The sequence below is a fragment of the Parambassis ranga genome, unplaced genomic scaffold (assembly GCF_900634625.1).
Source record: "Parambassis ranga unplaced genomic scaffold, fParRan2.1 scaffold_21_arrow_ctg1, whole genome shotgun sequence".
Classification (NCBI taxonomy): Eukaryota; Metazoa; Chordata; class Actinopteri; family Ambassidae; genus Parambassis; species Parambassis ranga.
Window position 1 is genome coordinate 1,816,770 of NW_021144767.1, and position 16,669 is coordinate 1,833,438.

Consider the following 16,669-nt stretch of genomic DNA (forward strand, 5'->3'; position numbering starts at 1 on the left):
GAGTTAAAGGTGGAATATGTAGTCAGAGTTAATACCAAATATTGACACTAGGTGGCAGCACTTCAGCCTCCATCCACTGCTGCACTACCAGCACCACTCTCAGTGCTTTTTGTTTCCATTGACTGTACAACATGATTCAATCCATGTTATTTATATGACAAACTATGTGTAGTGTTTCTATGTGTGTAGCTGACATGTTGCTCAGCTTCCATTGGACACATATACTAGATGGAAGCTGCAGCAGGATTGGCTGATGACTGATCACAGGTGTGAACAATCAGCCGGTGACGAGTGGAGCAGGAGCAGCTGCCCATGCTGCAGAGACACAAACAGCAGCAGCACTCTGTGACCCATGTCCACTCTGTGTGTCCTCCAGACAGTCTTAAGATTAAGATTAAGAAACCTTTATTAGTCCCACAATGGGGAAATTGCATTTTTGCAACAGCAGGTACAGACAGCAAAGGATAAGTTAAGAAAAGATATATATGATAAAATAAACTACCAATAAAATATAGAATAGAATCATCAGCAGTTTACATATGAACAGTTGTTGCACAGGTGAGTGGAGGGAGAAGTGGTCTGTAAGAAAACTGTACATAGTGCATCAGAAACTAAATAAATAATGTGTTGTACACTGTGGTGTGTGAATATTGCTCCTATCAGAAGTGGTTATTATACAGTCTGACAGCAGCAGAGGTTGTGTGTAATGACGCGGCTCACCAGCAGAGGGCGTGTGACGGAGCAACAAGCAGAAACTACAGAGGAGAAGAGACACAACAAAGATCAGAACAGACACACTCAGCTCTTCTCTCTGAGACCATGATGATACCGTCACATATCATCACTGCACATGTTTTTGGCTGCACGTCTGGAAATGAGAGGAGACAGAACATTATCATACATGTTGCATAAGTAAAGTCACATGACATGCACCACTGTAAATAAAGGAAACCACATCCAAGACACTTAGAGCACAGAGCCCAAGAAATAATATAATCTAAAGCTCACAAGACACAAGACGAACAGAACAGAACAGAACAAATACTTTATTTATCCCAAACTGGGAAATGTTTTCTATTGCAGCAGCAATGTACAGGGTCAGTATCATCCTATCTGCTGGTAAAAGTCTTTCTCCCCGTCGGGGAATCGAACCCCGGTCTTCCGCGTGACAGGCGGAGATACTATCCACTATACTAACGAGGAACGCTGACAACCACCATCTGTCATAGCAGCAGCCACCTGGTGCGGTCATGTGTCAGCTGGGGTGTGACGGAGTGACTACGTCAGTAACTGTGGGCAGACTGCAGGTGTGTGTGCACCCAGACACACACAGGTCCCAGCTGAGAGCAGCCGGACCTTCCTGTCCTCCTGTCCATCGCTGTCCATGGTGAACCGACACCACCAGACCACAGGGCCATTATTTATTTAGCAGGAAAGAAGAAGATGCTCTGCAGCATTCAGGTGTGTTAACACAGTGCAGAGAGAGGAAGACATGAACAATGGTGTCAGAGCAGCAGCTGTTGCTGCATCAACCTGGAAATCAAACTGTTTATATATATGCACAAACTGTACGTTCATAAGTCACATGACATGCACACTGTAAATAAAAAGGAAACCACATATTTTTAAGACTCTTAGAACACAGACAGAAGTATGAATTATATATGGTTACAATCAAAAAGAATTGAATGCAAATAAATGATTTTGTGGAATTTAAATCAAAACCTAAAAACACCAGAATCAGCAAATCACATGTTTGCATTACAGTGGTCCCTCCTATAACCAGTTCACCTCTCACCTTGTTTTTCTCTTACAGCTCATTGAGTTCTGGTCCGGATAGTCCGTAGACCAGTGTCAGTCCATCTCCAGAATGCAGAATGCTGCTGAAAACAGGTTTGATCTTTGGTTTCATTCTGTAATACTGGACTTATTTCCTACGAAGGTTTGAACTCTGACAGTGTTTAAACAGAGAGAACGGAGTTTAAAGTGTGCAGTGAGGGGTTCACAGCCTTAAAGCATCTAGAATAATCAAACATGGAGCTGACTACTTCCAGAGCTCCGCTGTCATGGCTCTGCAGGAGGCCAGCACCTGGTCGGCCTGTTCGAGGACACCAACCTGTGCGCCATCCACGCCAAGAGGCTCACCATCACGCCCAAAGACATCCAGCTGGCCCGCTGCATCCACGGAGAGAGAGCTTGAAGTGTCCGCGGCTCCTCAAACCACAGCGGCTCTTTAAGAGCCACCTCAGTGTCCTCTAAAGAGCGGCTCCTCATCCTCTGCCTCTGCTGCTCATCACTCTGTCTGATGCACAGAATAATCAGTCTCTTCTGAAATAAATATCATCTTTTATCTTTTGTAAGATGCAGTGTAATAATACACATGTTGAACTCTTCAAGATGAATAATGGTCCGTCTCAGGGACATTTATTTATTGGTTGGTTCAAGGATGTAATATCAAACTGACACCGAGGAATATTTAACAGGAAACTATAATAAATGTTTTACAATAAATACATAATATCATTTATAAATAGCTTTAATAAGTATAGGTTTATTATGTGTAAAAGCATGATGACCTATGGAATGATAACACTAAAAAACTCTGCTGCTCCAGGAACGGTACAGGCGGTGACTCCTGCAGTCCGCCATCAGACTCATCATGTAATTTAACCACAGGGATTAATAAAGTCATTCTTGAAAATATTCATGTATTGTTTCCATAGTTTTATATGTTTAGTAAATATAGGTTTATCACTGCTTTAGTATATAAGTAAACACATGAACTAACACTAACAAAACAAACCCCAGTGAACCAGGTGGAGCTGTGCAGTGTGCAGCAGCATGATCACAGAGCTCCTGTTTGAACGGGCAGTGAGGATGAGCTCTCTGAGTGGGGGCTCTGGGCTCTTGACGCGGGTTCTTCTCCACATCGTATCCTCCGGCAGCCAGAGCCTTCTGGAGGGCGGCTGCAGACACGCCGCTCCGCTCCTTGGAAGCGGCCACAGCTTTCACGATGAGCTCGCTGACGCTGGGGCCGGACTTGTTCGGCTTGGAGACCTTCTTCTTCTGCGCTTCGGCCGGAGCGGCGGCTGGAGCTGGAGCTTCTTCTGCCATGTTCAGTTCGTAGCTGCAACACAAGCACAGTCAGAGTGTAGTTATGATCAGCTGAGAGCGGGAGGCGGTCCTTGAACACACCATGAGAACCGCGGAGACTCAATCCAAGGCAGCTCCTCTGCAGGCTGAATGTTCCGCTCGTGTTTTCTGTGTGGATGAAAGAGTCCAGATGAGTGTGGGAGCAGCGCTGCAGGCCGACAGTGAAGGAGCTGCTAGCGGACTGTGTCTCTTCATGTTCAGCTCATGTGGAGCTCTGATGATCTCTGCACTTTGCTGCTGGAGAGAGTCCGCGCGCTGCGCAGCGGCTTCTCCCTCTTCTTCCTCTCAGAGATGAAGTCAGACTATCAGAGCTCCATCAGAAGCTGTTTTCCAGCTGAGCCGCATGTTGCTTCAGAGACTCAGAGGACAACCCGACATCTGCTGACGTCACTTTGTCCCAGAGTCCGGCTGTTGCAGCAGCATCAGACCCTGATGATGGTGCAGACAGACTTCTATCAGAGCTGCTCGCTGCTTCTCTCGCTGAGCAGGTTGAATAAAGTCCATCACTGTTCTGTTTGTGTCACAGCTGTTATCATGTAAACAGACACAGACAGAGCAACAACAGGGAGGCTGCTGTACATGGAGCAGCAGACCGTTAATGAGCAGATCACTGCTGAATAACAGAAGCTCTAGTTCAGCTCCACACTTCAGAGCTGCAGCCTCAGCACTCTGTTGTTTCATCATGTGACTGTTTACAGTCATGATAACCTGCGGCCGCTTGCTGACGTCATGTGATCGTTGTTCCTTCCTGCGGCGTCACACAACGGGAGACTCAACAAAGTCTGCACAGTGACAGAGAGCTGTGCGCACATGTTGTATGAGTCACATGTTCTGATCAACTCCAACATTTCAACCATCTTCAGCAGTTTTTAATTACATTTTATTGATGGAATGCAGGCAGTGAGATTCAGGGTATATAAATACAGTTTATTTTATTTCTTATATTTTATGAGCTCACACAGACATGAATAAACTCCATGAACTCCACAGTCCTCCTGAACAGATGTGTGTTATCTTAAGAATAACATGCAAAGAATATTGGAGAATACAGACCATAAATCCACAGTATAGAAGTAATATATACAGTGAAATAAAAGAAGACTGAGCCATCTGAGGCTGCACTGCAGCGCCACCTGCTGGCAGAGCGCGGTCACAGCAGGGACACAGTTAGTGACATACAAGCTGTTTTTATGTCACAGTTCTTTACACGTGATGAACACAATAAATGAAACAAGTGTACAAAACAGTTACATCACACTTAAATTGTTCTGATCTATAAACATTGATCATGAATAGGTACAGATCAAACAAACTGTCCGCTCCAATCAGATTCATGTTTCTGTTCTGGCACATCGTTGACACATTCAAATCCTTCACGATCATTTATTGTCAAATCGCACATCCCTAGTTAGAGAGAGCAGACTCAATCTCATCCTCTCCACACTTGGACCAGAGATTGTGCTGGACTGTCCTTTTGACTTCCTCCAGTCTGGTTTCACAATCTTTCATTGTCTTTCCCAGGTCTGCCTGCAACTGCGCGCTCAGCTTAGCTTCTTTATCCACCCCTTCAGCCTCTGTGATGTCCGCCAACAGTCCGGTCCAGTAGTCATCATTACTCACTGACTTTCCTGGCATGAAGGGTAAGTGTTTTGAACTCCTCTTGTAGCTCAGTCTTTGTCATGTTCCCAGCAGCCCAGCTCAGGTAGTTTGCTTGTTTGGTGAAGGCACTTTTCAACTGACAACTCAAAGCTCTTCTTTTCCTTTTATTGCAAGTTGGTATGATGACATTAAGTTGCAGTGGCAATGGCGATTGCTTGGTTTGGTTTGATTAGAATCACTTAACCGCCTAGAATCGCCTAGGTTGATAACCTTAAAGACAAATTAAACCTGGTGTTAAACACTTTTCAAGATAACACAATAAACTTAACTAAAGCATAACATTGTAGCTAGTTTTGCTAACTAAACAGCTTTCATTTCAACTTCAACTTAAATTGTTCATGAACACAAGTAGTACATTTGTCTATTTACAAAGTCCAGTCTTCACCAGTTGTCTTTGTGTCTTGCCTTAAGCTGAGAGCTCCATGGTGCTGAGGCTTACTGACTGTAAGGTGTGTGATCCATGCTGCTTCTGCTCTGCTCCATCCTGTGCTGATCTGCAGCTCATTGATTGCTGAGCTCCATCTAGTGGACAGACAGTAGAAGTGAATCAGGAAATGTCTTTCAGACACTTGTTGGACCGGTTTCACCGTCACTGACGTGTTCAGACTGTGAGGCTGTGAGGAAGTGACGGCGTCCTCAGATCAGATTGTGTCAGACAGCAGGACTGAGGAGGACCAGGAGCAGCTTCTTCTCCACACAGGAAGCTGGAAAGTGTCTGTAAGTCCATCTGAACTGATCCAGCAGGTGAGAGTCCTTCCAGAGAAATCTCTCCATGTCTGATCACACTGTGCTGCATCACTGACTGATGGTACAGTACAGATGTTTCTGCTGCTGATTGGCTGCTTTCTCTTTGCTCTTTGATGACTTTTATAGCAGATGAACAGCTGTTTCAGAACAAGTTGTTACTTGTAGTGTTTTTCTGTTCGAGTCACAGCAGACTGTAGAACACAGCTCTCAGGTCACATGATCAGTGAGAAATGCAATCAGAACCGGTCTGACAGCTTTCTGAGTTTTTGTGTTCACTGAGCTGTGTGGAGTTACTGTAATTCAATTCATGTCAGACAGACAAACAACAAGCGTCTCTGTTGATCGTTCTCTCTGTAAAGTTCAGCAGCTTCATTTGCTCTGAAACTCAGATCGACTCGTTTAAAGCTTCAAGCGGAGAAAAGGTCGCTTTATTCTGACTTTATCAGATCAGTCTGTTTCAGGTTTGACGCGCCTGTGGTGCGTTTTATTTTTCATGAATTCATATCGATGATTGAAACTCATCAGAAGAAACATTTTCTCTTCAAGGGTTCATAAATATGTGAATCTAATATTTGCCATGAGGAGAAGTGTGTCAGTCCTCAGAGCTCAGACAGTAGCTGCTCATGTGTTTGTCCTTTCTATAGAAAACAGTCCACAGACTGTTACAGAGGAAGGTCTCAGTGCTTCACTCAGTCTGTTCACACTGTGACAGAAACACACATGAACACATGTTCATTTATTCACATGTTCACACATGGAGAGAAGTGACAGAATTCTGAAGCAAACACTGAATGTGTGTGTGCACTGTTCCACTTACAGCATGTGACATCAATAATAACAGCATCAGAGATGTTGGTGTGTTTACAGACTCACCAAAATAAAAGCCTGAGAACCAAACCTGGTCTGAGGCTCTGATGCTAAGCTAACAGCATGATTAGCCTGTTAGCATCTACATGAAGGATCAATAACAACATGCTGACTGTGTGTTTCTGTGTCATGTTGCTGTGTTTGTGTGAAGGTGTGAGCTCTGCTATGAGTCAGTGTGAGGACAGAGAGGAGGGAGTCCCTCCCTCTAAAAGCCCTCTGTGTGGGGACCATGAGAGCCGGACCAAAGCTCAGAGGTAAGAGGACCGTCTCTGACTGTCCATGACTCTTCTCCATGTCAGAGCTCACACTCACATTATTCACACATCTGTGTGTTCAAGAACAAAGCAGCAGCACACTGCACACTCTGCTGGACCTGGACCTGGACCTGGACCTGGGCCTGGACCTGGAGCTGCCAGCTGTGTGTCCATGAAGAGTGATTGGTCAAAGGATCACCCCCCTTATTTCAAAGATGTTGATCCATCTGAGGGTCAAAGGTCAGAGTTAATGTCACAGCTGCAGTTTGTTTCCATCATTATTAAACATTTAAAGTGTAACATGATGTTCAGCATCATTTTTCCAGAAGAAGCTCAGAGTCAGTGTTTGTGATTCTATCAGGATCCAGGATGTGAGAGCAGACTCTGCTGGACCTGGACCCAGCTGTGTGTCCATGAAAAGTGATCGGTCGATGGGTGAGCCCATTGAATTCAAAGCTGATCAGCCATCTGATGATCAAAGGTAAGAATCACTCTGGAAGTGTCTCCATGCTGTGATGAGCTCTGCTGGACTCTTGGGGTTGTATGTGTCTGTTTGCTCTGCAGGTGGTTGATGGTTTGGAGCATCTGTAGCACAGAGTAATGCATATTTACAGTGCTGCTTCAAAGTGTATGAATCATTTAAAATCTTCTATATGTCTGCATAAACATGACTTAAACATCTGCCTCACTGTACTAGAAAGGCAGCCCACTGAAACAAAGTATGGAAAGACATTTCAGTAATAAAACATTTAAATAAATGATAGATTCATACACTGTATGTAAATATTATACTAACAGACAATGCTCCGCTAGTACATTAGGCTAATACAGCAATACTGTGTATTTGAACTCTTAAAACTAGCTGACGGCGAGTAAAGGATCCATACTTCAGTTCAATGTGAATCAGTCTGTCATTAATAGATTCATGTTAGCAGACCGTAGCTAAAACTGACATCATGACTGACACACAGCATGCAGCACGACACCTTCACTCTTCATCTCCATCTGGACTCGTCTGAACCACATGCAGTCCAGCAGTAAAGTTTATTTGTCGGCCTGCAGAATTCAGCATTGATCGTGTTTCGGGTCATATTTATGCAGAAATATACACTCAACAAAAATATAAACGCAACACTTTTGTTTTTGCTCCCATGTTTCATGAGATGGACTTGAAGATCTAAACTTCATTCCAGATACACAATATTACCATTCCTCTCAAACATTGTTCACAAATCTGTCTAAATGTGTGATAGTGAGCACTTCTGCTTTGCTGAGATAATCCATCCCACCTCACAGGTGTGCCACATCAAGATGCTGATCTGACATCATGATTAGTGCACAGGTGTACCTCAAACTGCCCACAATAAAAGGCCACCCTGAAATGTGCATTTTGTTTCTGCTTTATAGAGTTGTCTATTGTGGCCTGTGGAATGTTGGTCCACTCCTCTTCAATGGCTGTGCGAAGTTGCTGGATATTAGTGGGAACTGGTGCACGCTGTCGTATACGCCGGTCAAGCACATCCCAAACATGTTCAATGGGTGACATGTCCGGTGAGTAAGCTGGCCATGCAAGAACTGGGACATTTTCAGCTTCCAAGAATTGTGTACAGATCCTTGCAACATGGGGCCGTGCATGATCTTGCTGAAACATGAGGTGATGTTCATGGATGTATGGCACAACAATGGGCCTCAGGATCTCATCACGGTATCTCTGTGCATTCAAAATGCCATCAATAAAATGCACCTGTGTTCTTCGTCCATAACAGATGCCTGCCCATACCATGACCCCACCACCACCATGGGCCACTCGATCCACAACATTGACATCAGCAAAGCGCTCACCCACACGACGCCACACACGCTGTCTGCCATCTGCCCTGAACAATGTAAACCGAGATTCATCCGTGAAGAGAACACCTCTCCAACGTGCTAGACGCCATCGAATGTGAGCATTTGCCCACTCAAGTCTGTTACGGCGACGATCTGGAGTCAGGTTAAGACCCCGATGAGGACGACGAGCATGCAGTTGAGCTTCCCTGAGACGGTTTCTGACAGTTTGTGCAGAAATTGTTTGGTTATGCAAACCAATTGTTTCAGCAGCTGTCTGAGTGGCTGGTCTCAGACGATCTCGGAGGTGAACCTGCTGGATGTGGGGGTCCTGGGCTGGTGTGGTTACTCGTGGTCTGCGGTTGTGAGGCCGGTTGGATGTACTGCCATATTCTCTGAAACGCCTTTGGAGACGGCTTATGGTGGAGAAATGAACATTCAATGCACGAGCAACAGATCTGGTTGACATTCCTGCTGTCAGCATGCCAATTGCACGCTCCCTCAATGCTTGTGGCATCTGTGGCATTTTGCTGTGAGACAAAACTGCACATTTCAGGGTGGCCTTTTATTGTGGGCAGTTTGAGGTACACCTGTGCACTAATCATGATGTCAGATCAGCATCTTGATGTGGCACACCTGTGAGGTGGGATGGATTATCTCAGCAAAGCAGAAGTGCTCACTATCACACATTTAGACAGATTTGTGAACAATGTTTGAGAGGAATGGTAATATTGTGTATCTGGAATGAAGTTTAGATCTTCAAGTCCATCTCATGAAACATGGGAGCAAAAACAAAAGTGTTGCGTTTATATTTTTGTTGAGTGTACATGTAGGTAAGTAAACAGTGCAGCACTGATATGATCATTACATGTTGGCTGGTAGCTGAATTCCACCAGTGCCGTGGTGCACACCTCCACAGACCACAGCCAGGTTCAGATGTGACAGCTTAACACCCTCCTGTCTGCCAATGACAGACACAGACAGCAGTATTATTTAAACAAAGTCCATGGTTTGGTTCCTGGGGGTCAGGGATCAAGACTCGCTCAATTACAGCACATATAAACTACCTGATCACAGCTAGCAGGTGCTAATTGTCTAATGATGATGTTGAACATGCTGTCACATGCTGGCCGACATCACTACGTTCACTGTTACTGCTGAAATAATGAAAAATTTTATTTTAAGGAAGAAACGTTCCTGATGTTACTTCCTGGTTTGTACAAAAAAAACATGCCTGTGTGTGTGTGTGCATGGGGCAGCTATTTATTGTGTTTAATAAGAAGAACAAAGGCCTGTTCTATAGGAAAGGTGACCTTAAATGACTTCTGTTATGATCTGCTGCTGTATAGAAAACAGCTGCTCCCTATATAATGGCAGGGAAACACTGGTAAGTGTGGAATATGATGTAACAACAGTAGTTAGTAGTGTGTGAATGTCCCACACGGGGAAGCCTAATGTTTTGTTACTGCACCCTAAGTTAGACTTGCTGAATGTCTGTTGACATGATATTACTGAAAAGCTGATGGTATTTCTATGTTAGAATTCTCTATATATAGAAAATACATCTCTCTGTTAGCTGTAAACCGTCTGACCCTCTGACCTGCAGATCTCCCTCAACAACACAGTTTACAAGTGGAGGATGTTCTGGCTGACCAGCAGCTCTGTAACCAGAAGAAGAACTCCATTCTGGACCAGGAGGAACCAGAACCTCCACAGGTTAAAGAGGAACAGCAGGAAGTCTGCACCAGTCATGAAGGAGAGCAGCATGTACTGAAAGAGGAGACTGATCCCTCTATAGTAACTGCTGCTTATGATGGACCAGAACCAAACCATGACATGGTTCTCTCTCACAACGCTCCTCAAGGTAAAACGTCTCTAAAGTGTCAAACTTGTGGAAAATATTGTCCATAACCAGATTAAAAGTGTTTTTTTTCTTTGTCAGAACCTGAATGTTTGTTATTATTTGTGTTTATTAGAACTTGAATGTTGGTTCAGGTCAGTTGGTTGTTCCAGGTTTTAGATCTTTCCATCATCACATTAGTCAGGGCTCTTGTATGTGTATGTGGGTATGGACTGGCCATCTGGCATTCCGGGTAATGCCCAGTGGACTGGAACACATTTTTGGGTTGGGGATGGCATAATGTGATCAAAGGTTAGGGCTGGAACAAACCAGTATTTTGGTACTCAGATACTTGCTGATTATTTTAGCAATTATTCAAGTACTCGGATCACACGTAAATGTCATAGTTTTCTCATGGAAACGGCTGCAGCGGCATTGCTTCAGTCTAGGGCTGGGCGATAAAAACGATAACGATAATTATCTGATAATTATATAACTATAACTTTTTTCAATAACAACATGACAAAAGTTCGATAATGCTCAATAAATGTGTACACGTTGTGTGACGCTGCACATGTGCATTGCATGCTTGGCTCTCAAGTGCTACATGTGGAGCTGTACAGTCACTTGTAGGAGTGGTGAGAGAAACATTAACGGCATATATTTTGGCTATTTTGTTTTTGTTTGTTGAAATTATACCTAAAGCACTTAGAACTTGCACATGCAGCCACGTTACTTGTGTTTTATAATATTGCCCCTTCGGAGTCGACAAACGCTTACAGTTCAACTTTTTTTTTTCTCCGAAAAGAGGACACTTTATGCTTTCTATTAGTATACTCCGCCATGTCTCTGTCCTGTTTACAGGCTGTGTCTATGGGAAAGTCAGTGTCCAATCGGACGATCGAGCAAGATCAACATTATTTTGACAAATAAAGAGAAGCTTAACACCACAATTAACCATCTGGTTTCTACAAACTGTTCTCCTCTAAATGTGAAATAAATATAGATTTTACATATCGTGTTAATTATCGATAGTGACTGATATGGAAATAAATGATCATGATAAATTTTTTGCCATATCACTCAGTCCGTCACTCCTCCATACCCGGCGCCAAAACCATGTGTCTATGTGTCCGACCTGCAAACTGCTCACTCGCTTTTGAACCCAGGACCTCTTGCACTCAAAACACTGATCATCCCGCTGCACCACAAGAAAATCATTCGCAATGACATTGGGCAGTCGTCGAATGCTAAATTAGTTGTCAATGAATTTTGCCTTCGAATATTACTTGAGTACTCGAGTAATCATTACAGCCCTAAAAAAAATACATCATAGATATTTTCTATCAACCACAATGGTATTTGAGATGTTAGTATTAGTATTAGTATTAAATAACAATGTTGATGATGCAGCAGTATACCAAAGGGGTACTGGGAAACTCACTCTAAGCTTGAACTGGAAAACTTGAGAGCTCTGCTTTGTGTCCATTTGTTCCTCCAGTTTTCCCTCAACAACATGACTGTAAGGAGGAAGAGATCCTGTCTGACCAGCAGCTCTGTAACCAGGAAAAAAAATCCAGTCTGGACCATTTTGAACCGATTGTCATCCAATACAAAGAAGAGATCAACCATCAGGACCCACTGCTGACACCTGAGATAAAGTTACACAGAGCAGGTATGTGAAACTGCAAACAAGCAGTGAATCCAGTGACTCATGCAGGATCCTACTCAGTTCTGTGCAACGTTTATATTAAGCTCAATGATCAAAACTGTGAAACATGTTTTCTTGTTTCTTCTAACCCTTTAGATCTCACTCAACACAATTTTAAGGAGAAAGAGCTGATTCTAGCTGACCAGCAGCTCTGTAACCAGAGAAGGAACAGCAGCCTGGATTGGGAGGAACCAGAACTCCCACAGGTTAGAAAGGAACCGCATGTTCTCTGCAGCAGTCATGAGGAAGAGCAGCATGAACTGAGAGAGGAGACTGAGCCCTCTATATTGACTGTTGCTAATGAAAGGAACTATATTGAACTAGAACCAAGCTGTGACAGGATTGTCTCTCACAACTCTCCTCCAGGAAAAAAATCTGTAAAATCTAAACCTGGTAGAAAAGGTGAGAAGCCATTTTCTTGCAGCACATGTGGAAAATGCTTTTGTCGAAATCATGATTTAACTATTCACATGAGAACCCACACAGGTGAGAAACCACATTCTTGCAAAACATGTGGCAAGTGTTTTAGTCAATATAACCATTTAACTACTCACATGAGAACCCACACAGGTGAAAAGCCATTTTCTTGCAAAACATGTGGCAGGTGTTTTAGTCGATATAGCCATTTAACTACTCACATGAGAACCCACACAGGTGAGAAACCACATTCTTGCAAAACGTGTGGGAAATGTTTTACTCAAAATGGTACTTAAACTGCCCACATGAGAACCCACAAAGGTGAGAAACCATTTTCTTGCAAAACATGTGACAAATGTTTCAGTCATAAAAGTAACTTAACTGTCCATATGAGAACTCACAGATGAGAAGCCATTTTCTTGCAAATTATGGTGGAAATGTTTTAGACAAAATAGTGTTTTAACTGTCCACAAGAGAACCCACACAAATAAGTCAAGTGTTTGCCAAACAGGTGTGACCAACTGAACCATTTGTTTAATGTTCCTTGGTAGGTTTTATTTCTGTGTACTATTGAATGTGAAGTGACAGCTGACACTGAGATCTGTCATGTTGATTTGTGTGTATGTTGATCATCAGTTCTAACTGTTAGTTCTAGTTCTGGTTCTAGTTTTAATTCTAGTTCTTACTGTTAGAAAAGTTAGAACTGATGAAGCTGCTTGAATGGGCAGCGAAACATCTTCAAGAAAACTCTACAAGTCCAGACGCCTTGCTTCAATCTTCTCTATGTATGATGACCTGGATGACTGAGAATCTTCATCAACAAAACAGCACAAAAAAACCCAGTCAACTAAAAGCTTGTCTGAATAAAAGTTTTTTCAGCTGGCGTTTAAAAGAATCAACAGACTCAGCCACACAGATAGGGAGGGGCAGAGCGTTCCATAGTCCGGGTGCCATGCCTGAAAGGATCGGTCTCCCTGAGTTTTAAGGTGGGTTTTTGGAACCTCATGTAGGTGCTGGCAGGAGGATCGAAGAGTGCGTCTAAGGGAGTAACACACCAGCATGTCTGTGATGTACTGGGGGGCTTGCCTATTTAAAGCTCTGAAAGCTTGGGTTAAAATTTTAAAATCAATTCTGAATTTAATGGGGAGCCAGTGTAAGGAAGATAAATTCGCGGTAATGTGTGACCATCTGTTTGATCCTGTTAAAAGCCTTGCAGCAGCATTCCGAACCAATTTCAGGCGTTTGAGTCCAGAATTGTAAAAAAACAAAAAGTGAATTGCAGTAATCTAAACGAAACCAGATAAAAGCATGGATAATCAGCTCTAGATCTGCATTTGACAACATCGGCCGTAATTTTACCTGTTTATGGTTTAATAATATGAACAATGAGCATTCAAACGTGTTTTTGTGCGAGAGCTTCTTTGATGAAGATCAGAGTGAGTCTTAAATGTTCATATGATTTATCAGATTTGTCAGAACAAATATAAAACAAATACAAGTGAATACACACACACACTGCATACAGGACTATAACATACTATTCAGCCCATTCACCCATGTGAAAATATATACAACATATACAGGTCAAATATTATACAATAAAATTAAACAGCACTGCATAAAGACAGCCTTATCTAGACATGGAGGACAGTGTCAGTCAGTGTTGATCCTAACTGGACAGGCTGATTTCACACAAGTGTGACTGACTTGGAGTTACATTGTTACAAAGATTTCTTCTCTTCATTGTTCTCTTTTTTTCATTCATTAGAGTGCTAACCATTACACCATGGAACCTCCTCTTTATGTAAACCTGCCTGGAAGAGAACCAGAGACCTGTCTTGTCCAGATGTTCTGTCTTTCCAGAAATGGAGTCTGTCATTGGTTAAAATGAGTGAGCTGATGTCCAGGTGTAGAACAAAGGAGCTCCTGCTAGCAGTGGTGCAGTTTGTACCTACCAGCTTCAAATGAGACAGAAGTGTCCTCTGAGGACTCACACAGCACTACAGTAGATCCTTATTATAGTCATCCATCTTGTCACATGACCTCACAACACACTGAACTGTTAGTGGGATTTGAACCCACACTATCAACAACAAATTTGGAACACCTTTTCCCCTCTCATTGATCCTGACCAATTATTAACTTCTTATTGATTCTTGTTGTCCATTGATTCATTGATCAATCAGTGACATCATCAATACAGCAAAGCTGAACTTCATGTGGTTCATTAATGCCAGCCTCTTATTGGTTGTTGCTGGTCATTAGATGATGAATGACAGACCTATAAAAGGCTGAACTTTTCTTGCTGAACCTTCTCTTCCCTCCAGCCAACCCTTCATTCAGGTACTTTTACTGCCATAAGCTGTTGGCAAAGATAGGACCACTGTCCTCTATGGACTAGACTGATACCATCAAGGCCACAGCAACAGTAACTGTAATGTGAGGAACTGGGCCTGCTCATCTGACAAAGATTGCTGAAGGTAAACCTGTTTTATATTTGGAACGATCTTTATATGTCTTTAATGTAGTGCTGACTCTGTGGATGAAGCTGCCTACGGCTCCAACACAAAGATGTGCAGGCAGCGTTGGTGAGGTGGTCACCGCTGCAGAGGGCCAGCAGATACATGAGACTGCAAGCAGGTAGGAGACCAGCTACATGTTCTTTTACATGAAAGAGTGGACTGCTGATCGACACACACTTGGCCTGCTGTGAGTGCCACCACGACAAAGATATATTTGGCTGTCTGAAGCCACTCATCCAAGTGCTGCAACCTGAAGCTGAGGCTGGACACCATTGGCTGCTTGGGCGAGGAACAGGATGTCAGCCAGCTGGAAAAACAAGCACTGGCTGAAGGACTAAACTTTGCCAAATTGCCGGAGCAGATTCCATTGGTGGAACTTATCATGAGGTGGAGTCCTCAACACACAGTAGAAGAGAGATCCCACTAGCAACTAAGAAACAGATAGTCAGCTACAGTGGGGAAAAAAAGTATTTAGTCAGCCACCAATTGTGCAAGTTCTCCCACTTAAAAAGATGAGAGAGGCCTGTAATTTTCATCATATGTATACCTGAACTATGAGAGACAAAATAAGAAAAGAAAATGTAGAAAATCACATTGTAGGATTTTTAATGAATTAATTGGTAAATTCCTCAGTAAAAGAAGTATTTGGTCACCTACAAACAAGCAAGATTTCTGGCTCTCACAGACCTGTAACTTTTTCTTTAAGAGGCTCCTCTGTCCTCCACTCGTTACCTGTATTAATGGCATCTGTTTGGAGTCATTATCAGTATAAAAGACACCTGTCCACAACCTCAAACAGTCACACTCCAAACTCCACTATGGCCAAGACCAAAGAGCTGTCAAAGGACACTAGAAACAAAATTGTAGACCTGCACCAGGCTGGGAAGACTGAATCTGCAATAGGTAAGCAGCTTGGTGTGAAGAAATCAACTGTGGGAGCAATTATTAGAAAATGGAAGACATACAAGACCACTGATAATCTCCCTCGATCTGGGGCTCCACGCAAGATATCACCCCGTGGGGTCAAAATGATCACCAGAACTGTGAGCAAAAATCCCAGAACCACACGGGGGGACCTAGTGAATGACCTCCGGAGAGCTGGGACCAAAGTAACAAAAGCTACCATCAGTAACACACGGCGCCGCCAGGGACTCAAATCCTGCAGTGCCAGACGTGTCCCCCTGCTTAAACCAGTACATATCCAGGCCCGTTTGAAGTTTGCTAGAGAGCATTTGGATGATCCAGAAGAGGATTGGGAGAATGTCATATGGTCAGATGAAACCAAAATAGAACTTTTTGGTAAAAACTCAACTTGTCGTGTTTGGAGGAGAAAGAATGCTGAGTTGCATCCGAAGAACACCATACCTACTGTGAAGCATGGGGGTGGAAACATCATGCTTTGGGGCTGTTTTTCTGCAAAGGGACCTGGACGACTGATCCGTGTAAATGAAAGAATGAATGGGGCCATGTATCGTGAGATTTTGAGTGAAAACCTCCTTCCATCAGCAAGGGCATTGAAGATGAAACGTGGCTGGGTCTTTCAACATGACAATGATCCCAAACACACCGCCCGGGCAACAAAGGAGTGGCTTCGTAAGAAGCATTTCAAGGTCCTGGAGTGGCCTAGCCAGTCTCCAGATCTCAACCCCATAGAAAATCTTTGGAGGGAGTT

General features: G+C 43.3%; 1 non-coding gene across 1 annotated transcript; it reads right to left on the minus strand.

Annotated features, from left to right (window-relative positions):
• Positions 1–1,131: 1,131 nt before the first annotated feature.
• trnad-guc (transfer RNA aspartic acid (anticodon GUC)) lies at positions 1,132–1,203 on the minus strand. The gene has a single exon. It is a non-coding gene; the product is annotated as a tRNA-Asp (tRNA).
• Positions 1,204–16,669: the final 15,466 nt, after the last annotated feature.